Below are 12,657 nucleotides of genomic sequence, written 5' to 3'. Positions count from 1 at the left end.
CATAAGGGTTATGTTACAGTTTTGGTCAGTCTCGGACTGATGCTGTGTTGTTTCATACTGTTAACTAGTTCGTATATCCCAAGTTATACGGTGTGGATGGTGTGGGCTGGTATGAATCTTGCCCTTAGATTAACAAAAATCCTTTCCTCGTACTGTCCGTCTCCTCTGGGCACAGTTTCTCTAACAGGTCTGGAGGAGGGGCATAGAGGGAGGAGCCAGTGCACACCCATACCTAAAGTTCTTTTTTAGTGCCCATGTCTCCTGCGGAGCCCGTCTATCCCCATGGTCCTTATGGAGTCCCCAGCATCCTCTACGGACTAGGAGAAAAAGATTTACCGGTAGGTTTAAAATCTTATTTACTGAAGATCCCTCTACTGATCAGGCTATGGTGGTCATTCCAAGTTGATCGCTCGCTAGCAGTTTTGAGCAGCCGTGCAAACGTTATGCCGCCTCCCACTGGGAGTGTATTTTAGCTTAGCAGAAGTGCAAATGAAAGGATCGCAGAGCGGCGGCAAAGTTTTTTTGTGCAGTTTTAGAGTAGCTCAAAACCTACTCAGCGCCTGCGATGACTTCAGACTGTTCAGTTCCTGTTTTGACGTCACAAACACGCCCTGCGTTCGCCCAGCCACGCCTGCGTTTTTCCTGGCACGCCTGCGTTTTTCCTGGCACACCTGCGTTTTTTCGAACACTCCCTGAAAACGGTCAGTTGACACCCAGAAACGCCCACTTCATGTCAATCACTCTGCAGCCGTAAGTGCGACTGAAATGCTTCGCTGGACCCTGTGTGAAACTACATAGTTCGTTGTAATAGTACGTCGCGCGTGCGCATTGCGCCGCATACGCATGCTCAGAACTGCCGTTTTTTTGCCTCATCGCTGCACAGCGAACGAATGCAGCTAGCGATCAACTCTGAATGACCACCTATGGCTGTTGTTACATTGACCAATAGGAAACTGTCTACCCTGCTAACCAATCACATGCTTGCTTTTGGTTACTGTAAGCCAGAGAAGGTAAGAAACTGTCTGCAGCCCAAATGCTGCTACATGGGGACTTTTAAGGCACTCCAGCTAGAAGCCCCATATCTGCAACAGCTGAGGTGTCTCAAAGCACCCATACAGCATCTCCACTCTCTCACCGTGGCAACTATACCCACGCCTTGATCCATGGCACAATACAAGTAAAACTGGAAAACATGCAATGCTGAGAGCAGGTCTGAGTATTACAGGAATTAGCAATCTGTAACATTTCCTACCTGCGCTAATAACAGCATAGTATTTCTGGATGTCTAATGTATAATATTTCCCGCGTGCCGTGGTACAGGATTTGCTGATGCTTTATAGAAGAATGTGACAGTAATAGTTTGGAATAACATCATGAACCTATTTCACCCAGAAGACAATCCAAAGCGGCTGTCTTCCGTTTACCACTTATTGTCCTATTGCGATAATCGGGTATGATGTTTATAAAAAAAGACAAAAAAATACTGAATGCAGCTCGGGTGACAACAGCTGGAAAATTAATTGGACAAACGAAAGCAAGCGACAGTGTGCCTGCTGAAATGGGTCACGCTGGAATGACATTAATCTGACCCACTTTATCCAGGAGATAGCTGTCTGCTACTGAACTAAGCGCTGAATTAACCTGGGTTCACTTCTCTAGTTGACGTAAAAAGATTTATTTATTTTTTTAAATCAATTCATTAATTTAGCCCAGGTCAAATCAAAGAGCGCTGTAAGTCAGTGTTACGTTCAGGAGCAGACAAACGTTCCCCGAATAAAATGGGTCAGGCTGGCATCCCAAGGAATGTATGCATTGTAAAATTAAAGTGAGCGAACTGTAACAATCGACATAATAATTGTGTACGGTCTGTCCCGTCTTCTCAGTGCGCACGCAGTGTAAGCCTGGTCACACACCCGATGGCTCCCATTGCGAAGAAGACTTGGTAGACTTATGAAAGAAGGAATGGGGTAAGTATGGGAGGGGGGAGCTCGGGTGAGACAGCGGCTGGGGCTGTCAGAGGGATAAAATGAAGGGGAATAAAAGCAGCGGGAGGCAGAGCCATACAACATGGGGGGGCGGAACTATTTGTGCAATTAAAAAAAGCGCAGGGAACTCACAACTTAAAAAACACGTATACAAAACCTGGCATGCGCAGCGTTGTCTGTTGTTTCTGCATTACTTTGTAGCTGTTTAGGGAAGTTTCATTCAACATTTTTGAGATAAGTATTTGGATGACTTGTTGCAGAAACACATCTACAGTCGTTCTCTATAAGCATAAACCACCAAACATATAAACATACATGCAGAGATGTACGTAGAAAAGTGCATCCGTAAAGTATTCACAGTGCTTCACTTTTTCCACATTTTGTTATGTTACATCCTTATTTCAGAATGCAATAAATTAATTTTTTCCCTCAAAATTCTACACACAATACCCCATAATAACAACGTGAATTTTTTTTTTTTAGATTTTTGCAAATGTATTAAAAATAAAAAAACTAAGAAATCACATGTACGTAAGTATTCACAGCCTTTGCCATAAAGCTCTAAATTTAGCTCAGGTGCATCCTGTTTCACTGATGATCCTTGAGATGTTCCTACAGCTTAATTGGAGTCCTCCTGTGGTAAATTCAGTTGATTGGACATGATTTGGAAAGGCACACACCTGTCTTTATAAGGCAGTGCATGTCTGAGCACAAACCAAGCATGAAGTCAAAGGAATTCTCTGTAGACCTCCGAGACAGGATTGTCTTGAGGCACAAATGTGGGGAAGGGTACCGAAAAATATCTGCTGCTTTGAAGGTCACAATGAGCACAGTGGCCTCCATCATCTGTAAATGGAAGAAGTTTGGAACCACCAGGTCTCTTCCTAGAGCTGACTGGCCATCTAAACTGAGCGATTGTGGGAGAAGGGCCCTAGTCGGGGAGGTGACCAAGAACCCAGTGGTCACTCTGTCAGAGCTACAGCATTCCTCTGTGGAGAGAGGAGAACCTTCCAGAAGGACAACCATCTCTGCAGCAATCCACCAATCAGGCCTGTATGGTAGAGTGGCCAGACGGAAGCCACTCCTTAGTAAAAAAGCATATGGCAGCCTGGCTGGAGTTTGCCAAAATGCACCTAAAGGACTCAGACCATGAGAAAAAAAATGATCTGATCTGGTCTGGTCTGATGAGATAAAGATTGAACTCTTTGGCGTGAATGCCAGGTGTCATGTTTGGAGGAAACCAGGCACCGCTCATCACCAGGCCAAAACCATCCAGTGAAGCATGGTGATGGCAGCATCATGCTGTGGGGATGTTTTTCAGCGACAATTCACCAAAAAATCACAATGTGTGTATATACAATTGCCTCCACACTCACAATTGCACAGGCAAGTGTATATACCCTCTGGCACCAGCCAGGCCCGGTGACAGGGGGGGTCAAAGGGGACACCCGTACGGGGCCCCGAGGATCAGGGGGGCCCCGAGCATCAGGGGCACACAAAATGTTTAGGCAGCGCGTAAGAATGCTGTGTGATCCATGCAGCGGGCAGGGCAGCAACACAGCTGCCGGACCCTGCTGGATCCAGTGGAGATACGTGGCGGAGGTACGGTGCGATGAAGCGGCAATGTCAGCAGTACTGATAATAAGTCAAATTGACTCATTACAGTATGCTGTGGCTGGCTGCGGGACGTAACAGGACAGGAAATGTTCCAGCTGGTTCAGCACCTCTCCTTATGCTTTCTCCCCCTCCGCACCTCCAGCCCACTTTGCCCGTCCACTATACTCTGCACAGCGCTGTTGTCCCCGCCTGCTGTCTCCCACATTAAAAAAGGGGCGGGCTAGCAGCGCTGCACAAACTCCTTTGGCCCGCCTCCGCAAGTCCCCCTGCTGCTGGTGCTGGCGGCGGCGGCGGGAATGAGACAACGTGATGCCATCACCTCCGTCTTTCCTGCCACATAAAGAGAGCCCTGAGGACACCCACGCCGACAGTGTCTATCACTGGGGGAACAAAAGAAAAAGGTAGTTAAGAGCTGCATGTGGTGGTGTGTGTGTGTGTGGGGGGGGGGCGAGGGAAGATGTGCACAGTGCCAGCGATAAAATGTCCTGGGGGGAGAGCTGTGTGTAGGATAAAGTGTGCTGGGGGGAGAGCTGTGTGTAGGATAAAGTTTGCTGGGGGGAGAGCTGTGCAGAGCCGGCCCTAACCAATATGATGCCCTAGGCAAGATTTTGGCTGGTGCCCCCTAGCACCACCGCTAGTTCTGCAGGAGATGCCTGGCATGAGTCAGCTGGCAGCTCTGCTAACGTCGGGCGCCTTTTGGTTATGAAAATGCATCTTATTTGCATCACTATGTGGCTAGGATGCACAAGCAGCTTCTGCTGATTAAAATGATATGCAGCATGCCCATATTCTGTGTGTGACTATGGCTGTATCTGCATACGAAATGCTACATTACAGTGATATCCAGGAATACACTCCAACGTAGCATTTCGTATGCAGATACAGCCGCAGTCACACACAGAATATAGGCATGCCGCATATCATTTTAATCAGCAGAAGCTGCTGGTGCCCCTAAGCATACCAAATGCCCTAGGCATTTGCCTAGTTTGCCTATGCCTAAGGCCGGCTCTGGAGCTGTGTGTAGGATAAAGTGTGCTGGGGGGGAGAGCTGTGTGTAGGATAAAGTGTGCTGGGGGGGAGAGCTGTGTGTAGGATAAAGTGTGCTGGGGGAGAGCTGTGTGTAGGATAAAGTGTGCTGGGGGGAGAGCTGTGTGTAGGATAAAGTGTGCTGGGGGGAGAGCTGTGTGTAGGATAAAGTGTGCTGGGGGGAGCTGTGTGTAGGATACAGTTTGCTGGGGGAGAGCTGTGTGTAGGATAAAGTGTGCTGGGGGAGAGCTGTGTGTAGGATAAAGTGTGCTGGGGGTGAGAGCTGTGTGTAGGATAAAGTGTGCTGGGGGGAGAGCTGTGTGTAGGATAAAGTGTGCTGGGGGGGAGAGCTGTGTGTAGGATAAAGTGTGCTGGGGGGGAGAGCTGTGTGTAGGATAAAGTGTGCTGGGGGGAGAGCTGTGTGTAGGATAAAGTGTGCTGGGGGGGAGAGCTGTGTGTAGGATAAAGTGTGCTGGGGGGAGAGCTGTGTGTAGGATAAAGTGTGCTGGGGGGAGAGCTGTGTGTAGGATAAAGTGTGCTGGGGGGGGAGCTGTGTGTAGGATAAAGTGTGCTGGGGGGAGAGCTGTGTGTAGGATAAAGTGTGCTGGGGGGAGAGCTGTGTGTAGGATAAAGTGTGCTGGGGGAGAGCTGTGTGTAGGATAAAGTGTGCTGGGGGAGAGCTGTGTGTAGGATAAAGTGTGCTGGGGGTGAGAGCTGTATGTAGGATAAAGTGTGCTGGGGGGAGAGCTGTGTGTAGGATAAAGTGTGCTGGGGGAGAGCTGTGTGTAGGATAAAGTGTGCTGGGGGTGAGAGCTGTATGTAGGATAAAGTGTGCTGGGGGGAGAGCTGTGTGTAGGATAAAGTGTGCTGGGGGAGAGCTGTGTGTAGGATAAAGTGTGCTGGGGGGGAGAGCTGTGTGTAGGATAACACAGCACACTTTATCCTACACACAGCTCTCCCCCAGCAAACTGGTATCCACTCACATGGTCGACCATGTTATGGTCGACAGTCATTAGGTCGACCACTATTGGTCGACATTGACATGGTCAACAGGGACACATGGTCGACACGTGAAAATGGTCGACACGTGAAAGGTCGACACATGAAAAGGTCGACATGAGTTTTTTAACTTTTTTTGGTGTCATTTTTTGCGTAAAGTGACTGGGAACCCCAATTAGTGCACCGCTTCCCCTCGCATGGCTCGCTTCGCTCGCCATGCTTCGGGAATGGTGCCTTGGCTCCGCTACCGCTTCGCTCGGCACAGATTACCGTTCCAATCGTAGTCCACGTGGATCGTAAAGTATGGAAAAGTTCCCCAAAAGAAAAAAAAGGTAAAAAAACTCATGTCGACCTTTTCATGTGTCGACCTTTCATGTGTCAACCATTTTCATGTGTCGACCATGTGTCCATGTCGACCATGTCAATGTCGACCAATAGTGGTCGACCTAATGACTGTCGACCATAACATGGTCGACCATGTGAACGGATACCAGTTTGCTGGGGGAGAGCTGTGTGTAGGATAAAGTGTGCTGGGGGGGGGGGCTGTGTAGGATAAAGTGTGCTGGGGGGAGAGCTGTGTGTAGGATAAAGTGTGCTGGGGGGAGAGCTGTGTGTAGGGTAAAGTGTGCTGGGGGGGAGAGCTGTGTGTAGGATAAAGTGTGCTGGGGGGGAGAGCTGTGTGTAGGATAAAGTGTGCTGGGGGGAGAGCTGTGTGTAGGATAAAGTGTGCTGGGGGAGAGCTGTGTGTAGGATAAAGTGTGCTGGGGGGAGAGCTGTGTGTAGGATAAAGTGTGCTGGGGGGAGAGCTGTGTGTAGGATAAAGTGTGCTGGGGGGAGAGCTGTGTGTAGGATAAAGTGTGCTGGGGGAGAGCTGTGTGTAGGATAAAGTGTGCTGGGGGGAGAGCTGTGTGGGATAAAGTGTGCTGGGGGAGAGCTGTGTGTAGGATAAAGTGTTCTGGGGGGGGGGGCTGTGTAGGATAAAGTGTGCTGGGGGGAGAGCTGTGTGTAGGATAAAGTGTGCTGGGGGGAGAGCTGTGTGTAGGATAAAGTGTGCTGGGGGAAGAGCTGTGTGTAGGATAAAGTGTGCTGGGGGAGAGCTGTGTGTAGGATAAAGTGTGCTGGGGGAGAGCTGTGTGTAGGATAAAGTGTGCTGGGGGGGAGAGCTGTGTGTAGGATAAAGTGTGCTAGGGGGGAGAGCTCTGTGTAGGATAAAGTGTGCTGGGGGGGAGAGCTGTGTGTAGGATAAAGTGTGCTGGGGGAGAGCTGTGTGTAGGATAAAGTGTGCTGGGGGGGAGAGCTGTGTGTAGGATAAAGTGTGCTAGGGGGGAGAGCTCTGTGTAGGATAAAGTGTGCTTGGGGGGGAGCTGTGTGTAGGATAAAGTATGCTGGGGGGGAGCTGTGTGTAGGATAAAGTGTGCTGGGTGATGGGTGCTGTGCTGGGAGAGGGGTGCTGTGTCAGAGGTGAAACAAGTGGCGGTGCTAGCGGGCACCAGACAAAATCTTGCCTAGGGCATCAAATTGGTTAGGTCCGGGTCTGGCTGAATGCACTTCGGGCCACCCACAAATTATTTAAAATTTAATTAATTTAATTTCCAACACAAACATATATTTATATATGTAGTACATATCGAGGGGGGGAGTTGAGAGTGTAGGGGGCCCCCAGAGATATCACATACCCTCCAACATTGAGGGTCATTCCGAGTTGTTCGCTCGTTATTTTTTTCCGCAACGGAGCGATTAGTCGCTAATGCGCATGCGCAATGTCCGCAGTGCGACTGCGCCAAGTAAATTTGCTATGCAGTTAGGTATTTTACTCACGGCATTACAAGTTATTTTCTTCGTTCTGGTGATCGTAATGTGATTGACAGGAAGTGGGTGTTTCTGGGCGGAAACAGGCCGTTTTATGGGTGTGTGTGAAAAAACGCTACAGTTTCTGGGAAAAACGCGGGAGTGGCTGGAGAAACGGAGGAGTGTCTGGGCGAACGCTGGGTGTGTTTGTGACGTCAAACCAGGAACGAAACTGACTGAACTGATCGCAGATGCCGAGTAAGTGTGGAGCTACTCAGAAACTGCTAAGAAGTGTCTTCGCAATTGTGCTAATCTTTCGTTCGCAATTTTAATATGCTAAGATTCACTCCCAGTAGGCGGCGGCTTAGCGTGTGCAAAGCTGCTAAAAGCAGCTTGCGAGCGAACAACTCGGAATGACCCCTATTATACACGTAAAAACCGGTACAAATAAGGAAAGGGGGCGTAGCCGCGGGTAAAGAGGGCGTGACCACGCCCCCTTTCCTATACTTTTAATGGAGATGCACTTAGTCAAAAATCGGTACAAAGCCGTTTTTGGCCGGTACAGACCTTAAAAAAACGGTACTGTACAGGCCAAAAAGGTACAGTTGGAGGGTATGATATCATTGTATGGGGCCCCAAGATTTCTGTTGCCGACCCTGGCGCCAGCACCTGCCGAGAAGATGGAGATTTCATAATGGTACAGTCTGCTGCTCCTATTTATAAGGATAATTGCATTCCTTATGATAAACAAAAAAACGTAATTACAGGGAAATTACTCCCTGTAAAAAAAAAGAAGAAGCGCTGGCTGCACCAATTAAGGGAGACAAAAAATGATACAGGTTGAGTATCCCATATCCAAATATTCCGAAATACGGAATATTCCGAAATACGGACTTTTCTGAGTGAGAGTGAGATAGTGAAACCTTTGCTTTTTGATGGCTCAATATACACAAACTTTGTTTAATACACAAAGTGATTAAAAATATTGTATTAAATGACCTTCAGGTTGTGTGTATAAGGGCCCTCATTCCGAGTTGTTCGCTCGGTATTTTTCATCGCATCGCAGTGAAAATCCGCTTAGTACGCATGCGCAATGTTCGCACTGCGACTGCGCCAAGTAACTTTACTATGAAGAAAGTATTTTTACTCACGGCTTTTTCTTCGCTCCGGCGAACGTAATGTGATTGACAGGAAATGGGTGTTACTGGGCGGAAACACGGCGTTTCAGGGGCGTGTGGCTGAAAACGCTACCGTTTCCGGAAAAAACGCAGGAGTGGCCGGAGAAACGGTGGGAGTGCCTGGGCGAACGCTGGGTGTGTTTGTGACGTCAACCAGGAACGACAAGCACTGAAATGATCGCACAGGCAGAGTAAGTCTGGAGCTACTCTGAAACTGCTAAGTAGTTAGTAATCGCATTATTGCGAATACATCGGTCGCAATTTTAAGAAGCTAAGATTCACTCCCAGTAGGCGGCGGCTTAGCGTGTGTAACTCTGCTAAATTCGCCTTGCGACCGATCAACTCGGAATGAGGGCCAAGGTGTATAGGAAACATAAACGAATTGTGTGAATGTACACACACTTTGTTTAATGCACAAAGTTATAAAAAATGTTGGCTAAAATGACCTTCAGGCTGTGTGTATAAGGTGTATATGTAACATAAATGCATTCTGTGCTAAGATTTAGGTCCCATCACCCTGATAACTCATTATGGTATGCAATTATTCCAAAATACGGAAAAATCCCATATCCAAAATACCTCTGGTCCCAAGCATTTTGGATAAGGGATACTCAACCTGTATATTCAAAATATACTAAAAAAGATTTTGTTATATTATAAATCTATTTTCACATAATGCTGCAGCATAAAATACACTCAATCAATGCATGATAAACATGATTAAATTCATAAAACCATTATTTAATACATTGCATATGTGTTTTTAAATTTTAGTATGTAACCAACATATGCCATTAATCAAGGAGTCTATAAAAGACTTTGTTTTGATTATGCTAAAACTTCAGAGGCTGATCCTTATTTATAGCTGTTATATGCAATGCCCACTGGACTGGATATGGAATAGTATATACTGTTTTTCAAACACCCAAGGGGGGTAATTCCAAGTTGATCGCAGCAGGAATTTTTTTAGCAGTTGGGCAAACCCATGTGCACTGCAGGGGAGGCAGATGTAACATGTGCAGAGAGAGTTAGATTTGGGTGGGTTATTTTGTTTCTGTGCAGGGTAAATACTGGCTGCTTTATTTTTACACTGCAATTTAGATTTCAGATTGAACACACCACACCCAAATCATAACTCTCTCTGCACATGTTACATATGCCCCCCCTGCAGTGCACATGGTTTTGCGCAACTGCTAACAAAGTTCCTGCTGCGATCAACTCTGAATTACCCCCTATGTGTTTATAAGTCCCAAACTTATTAATGTTCTTATTGAAAATATGTGCACACACTGGTTGAGATAAGTGGGTATTACTGTGGATGTTCCCTGTTAAGATCAGGGCCGGTTCTAGCCCTTTTAGCGCCCTGGGCGGAAAATAGGGGCGTGGCTATGTACAGGGGGCGTGGTCAGTTACGCCCCCTGTAGAGTTGTGCCCCCATTTGTGCCCCCTGTAGGAGTAGCGCCGCTTACACAAAAAATATTTGAATACTTACTATCCCCGCTCCTGATTCCCGACCGCTGCAGACCTCCGCCGGCGCCGCTCCTCTCCTCCTCGGATCTATGGGAGTCTCTCCCATAGCACAGCATAGATAGACACTAGAGATCAATTATGACCCCTGGCGTCTGTGTCAGTCCCACAATGCTGTGAGGTGCGCGATGACGTCATCGCGCACCGCACAGCAAAGGTCCTCTCCACGAAGGGAAACTAGATGGGTAGCGTCTAGTTCCCTTCACAGCGGGGGACTAGCGGCGGACACAGCGGGGGGCACAGTAGCGGATCTTGCCATGGTGCGGCGCCCTCCGGAAGGCGGCGCCCCGGGCAAAAGTCCTGCTTGCCCGTGGCAAGATCCGCTACTGGTTAAGATCTAACTCCAGATAGTCTGCAAAAACGGATAAGCACCAGCAGAGGGAGTCGACTCATGGGATCATGCTAAACATTGTATCATATGGAGGTGACTGGCCACGCCCCCTGTATGAAGCCATGCCCCTATTTTCCGCCCAGGGCGCCAAAAGGGCTAGAACCGGCCCTGATCTTAACAGGGAACATCCACAGTAATTACCCACTTATCTCAACCAGTGTGTGCACACATTTTCAATAAGAATATTAATAAGTTTGGGACTTATGAACACATTGAGTGTTTGAAAAACAGTATATACTATTCCATATCCAGTCCAGTGGACATTGCAAATAACAGCTATAAATAAGGATCAGCCTCTGAAGTTTTAGCATAATCAAAACAAAGTCTTTTATAGACTCCTTGATTAATGGCATATGTTGGTTACATACTAAAATTTAAAAACACATATGCAATGTATTAAATAATGGTTTTATGAATTTAATCATGTTTATCATGCATTGATTGAGTGTATTTTGTGCTGCAGCATTATGTGAAAATAGATTTATAATATAATAAAATCTTTTTTAGTATATTTTGAATATATCATTTTTTGTCTCCTTTAATTGGTGCAGACAGCGCTTCTTCTTCTTTTTTTTTCTCCAGGGAGTCAATTCCCTGTAATTAGTGTTTTATGTATTTTAGCGGCAGGAACTGGGAAACTAGTCAGGATAGAGGGAAAGATGAATGCAGCAATGTACAGAGACATCCTGGATGAAAACCTGCTCCAGAGCGCTCTTGACCTCAGACTGGGGCGACGGGTCATCTTTCAGCAGGACAACGACCCTATGCACACAGCCAAGATATCAAAGGAGTGGCTTCAGGACAACTCTATGATTGTCCTTGAGTGGCACAGCCAGAGCCCAGACTTGAATCCGATTGAACACCTCTGGAGAGATCTGAAAATGGCTGTGCACCGACGCTTCCCATCCAACCTGATGGCGCTTGAGAGGTGCTGCAAAGAGGAATGGGCGAAACTGCCCAAAGGTAGGTGTGCCAAGCTTGTGGCATCATATTCAAAAAGGCTTGAGGCTGTAATTGCTGCTAAAGGTGCATCAACAAAGTAGTAGTTTTTTATTTTTAATAAATTTGCAAAAATCTCAAAAAAACTTTTTTCACGCTGTCATTATGGGGTATTGTGTGTGTAGAATTTTGAGGGAAAAAATGAATTTATTCCATTTTGGAATAAGGCTGTAACACAACAAAATGTGGAAAAAGTGAAGCGCTGTGAATACTTTCCGGATGCACTGTATGTGCACTGGCAGCACTGTGTCTATCACAGCTGCCACCGCAACTGGGACGCAGCATTCAGCTTCACTCTCTTTCAAAGCCCGCCCCCAGAGACTCCTGTGAAACCTAGCCAATGGGAGTCTCTGGGTGGGCTTCGGAAGAGAGTGATGCGTAATGTTGAGTCCTGAGTGCGCACGGCGGCTGTTATACATGGCGCTGCCATCCCGGGATAAAACTAGCCAGCACATATATTACATACATCTTAACATGTATGTTTATGGGGGAGAGAGATAAAGGACCAGCCAATCAGCTCCTAACTGCCATGTTACAGACTGTGTTTGAAAATGACAGAAGCTGATTGGCTGGTAGTTAATCACTCTCCACTTTATCACTTTTTAAGGCTTAGTACATCTGGTCCACTATTTGCTAAGCGGTTCCCGCCTGCACTATGTAGTTGGCGCTGCAGCCGCTACCGTCTCTGACAAAAACTGACTACATTTCCGTTAGTCTATACGCTGCACCCGTGTATAGAGTCACATATGTGTGTGTAAATCTGGCTCTGGTACTAGCCAGTCCTCCCCAACCATTTACCTCACCACATGTGACAGATGTTTGGACTTATATGCATGATATGGGGGGGAATACATACTAAATGCCGGCAGTCACATGACCAACTGCGTCATCCCGACACTGGATATCCCGACTTTGGATGAGGTAAGTATATTTACCCCTCCCCCTATTCTCTGTCCCCTACCTTCCTTAACCCTCGCGGAGTGGTGGCTAGGGTTATTCCCCCCCCCCCCCCCCTCCCCAGTGTCTAGCCCTTTCCCCCCGAGCCCTAACCCTGACGACAGCCAGGTTGCTGAACACATCCTGATATGGGAATGTTGCAGATGCTTCATCGTATACACTGCAGGCAGCATCTATATACACTCACAAC

General features: G+C 47.3%; 1 protein-coding gene across 1 annotated transcript in view; it reads right to left on the bottom strand.

Moving 5' to 3' along the window:
• The window catches only part of LOC135056827 (tumor protein p63-regulated gene 1-like protein), a 31,537-nt gene that overhangs the window by 8,279 nt on the left and 10,601 nt on the right, over positions 1-12,657 (bottom strand). The window lies entirely within an intron of this gene.

Source organism: Pseudophryne corroboree, chromosome 3, assembly GCF_028390025.1.
Source record: "Pseudophryne corroboree isolate aPseCor3 chromosome 3, aPseCor3.hap2, whole genome shotgun sequence".
NCBI classification, from domain to species: domain Eukaryota; kingdom Metazoa; phylum Chordata; class Amphibia; order Anura; family Myobatrachidae; genus Pseudophryne; species Pseudophryne corroboree.
This window is presented reverse-complemented; position numbering and strand designations above follow the sequence as displayed.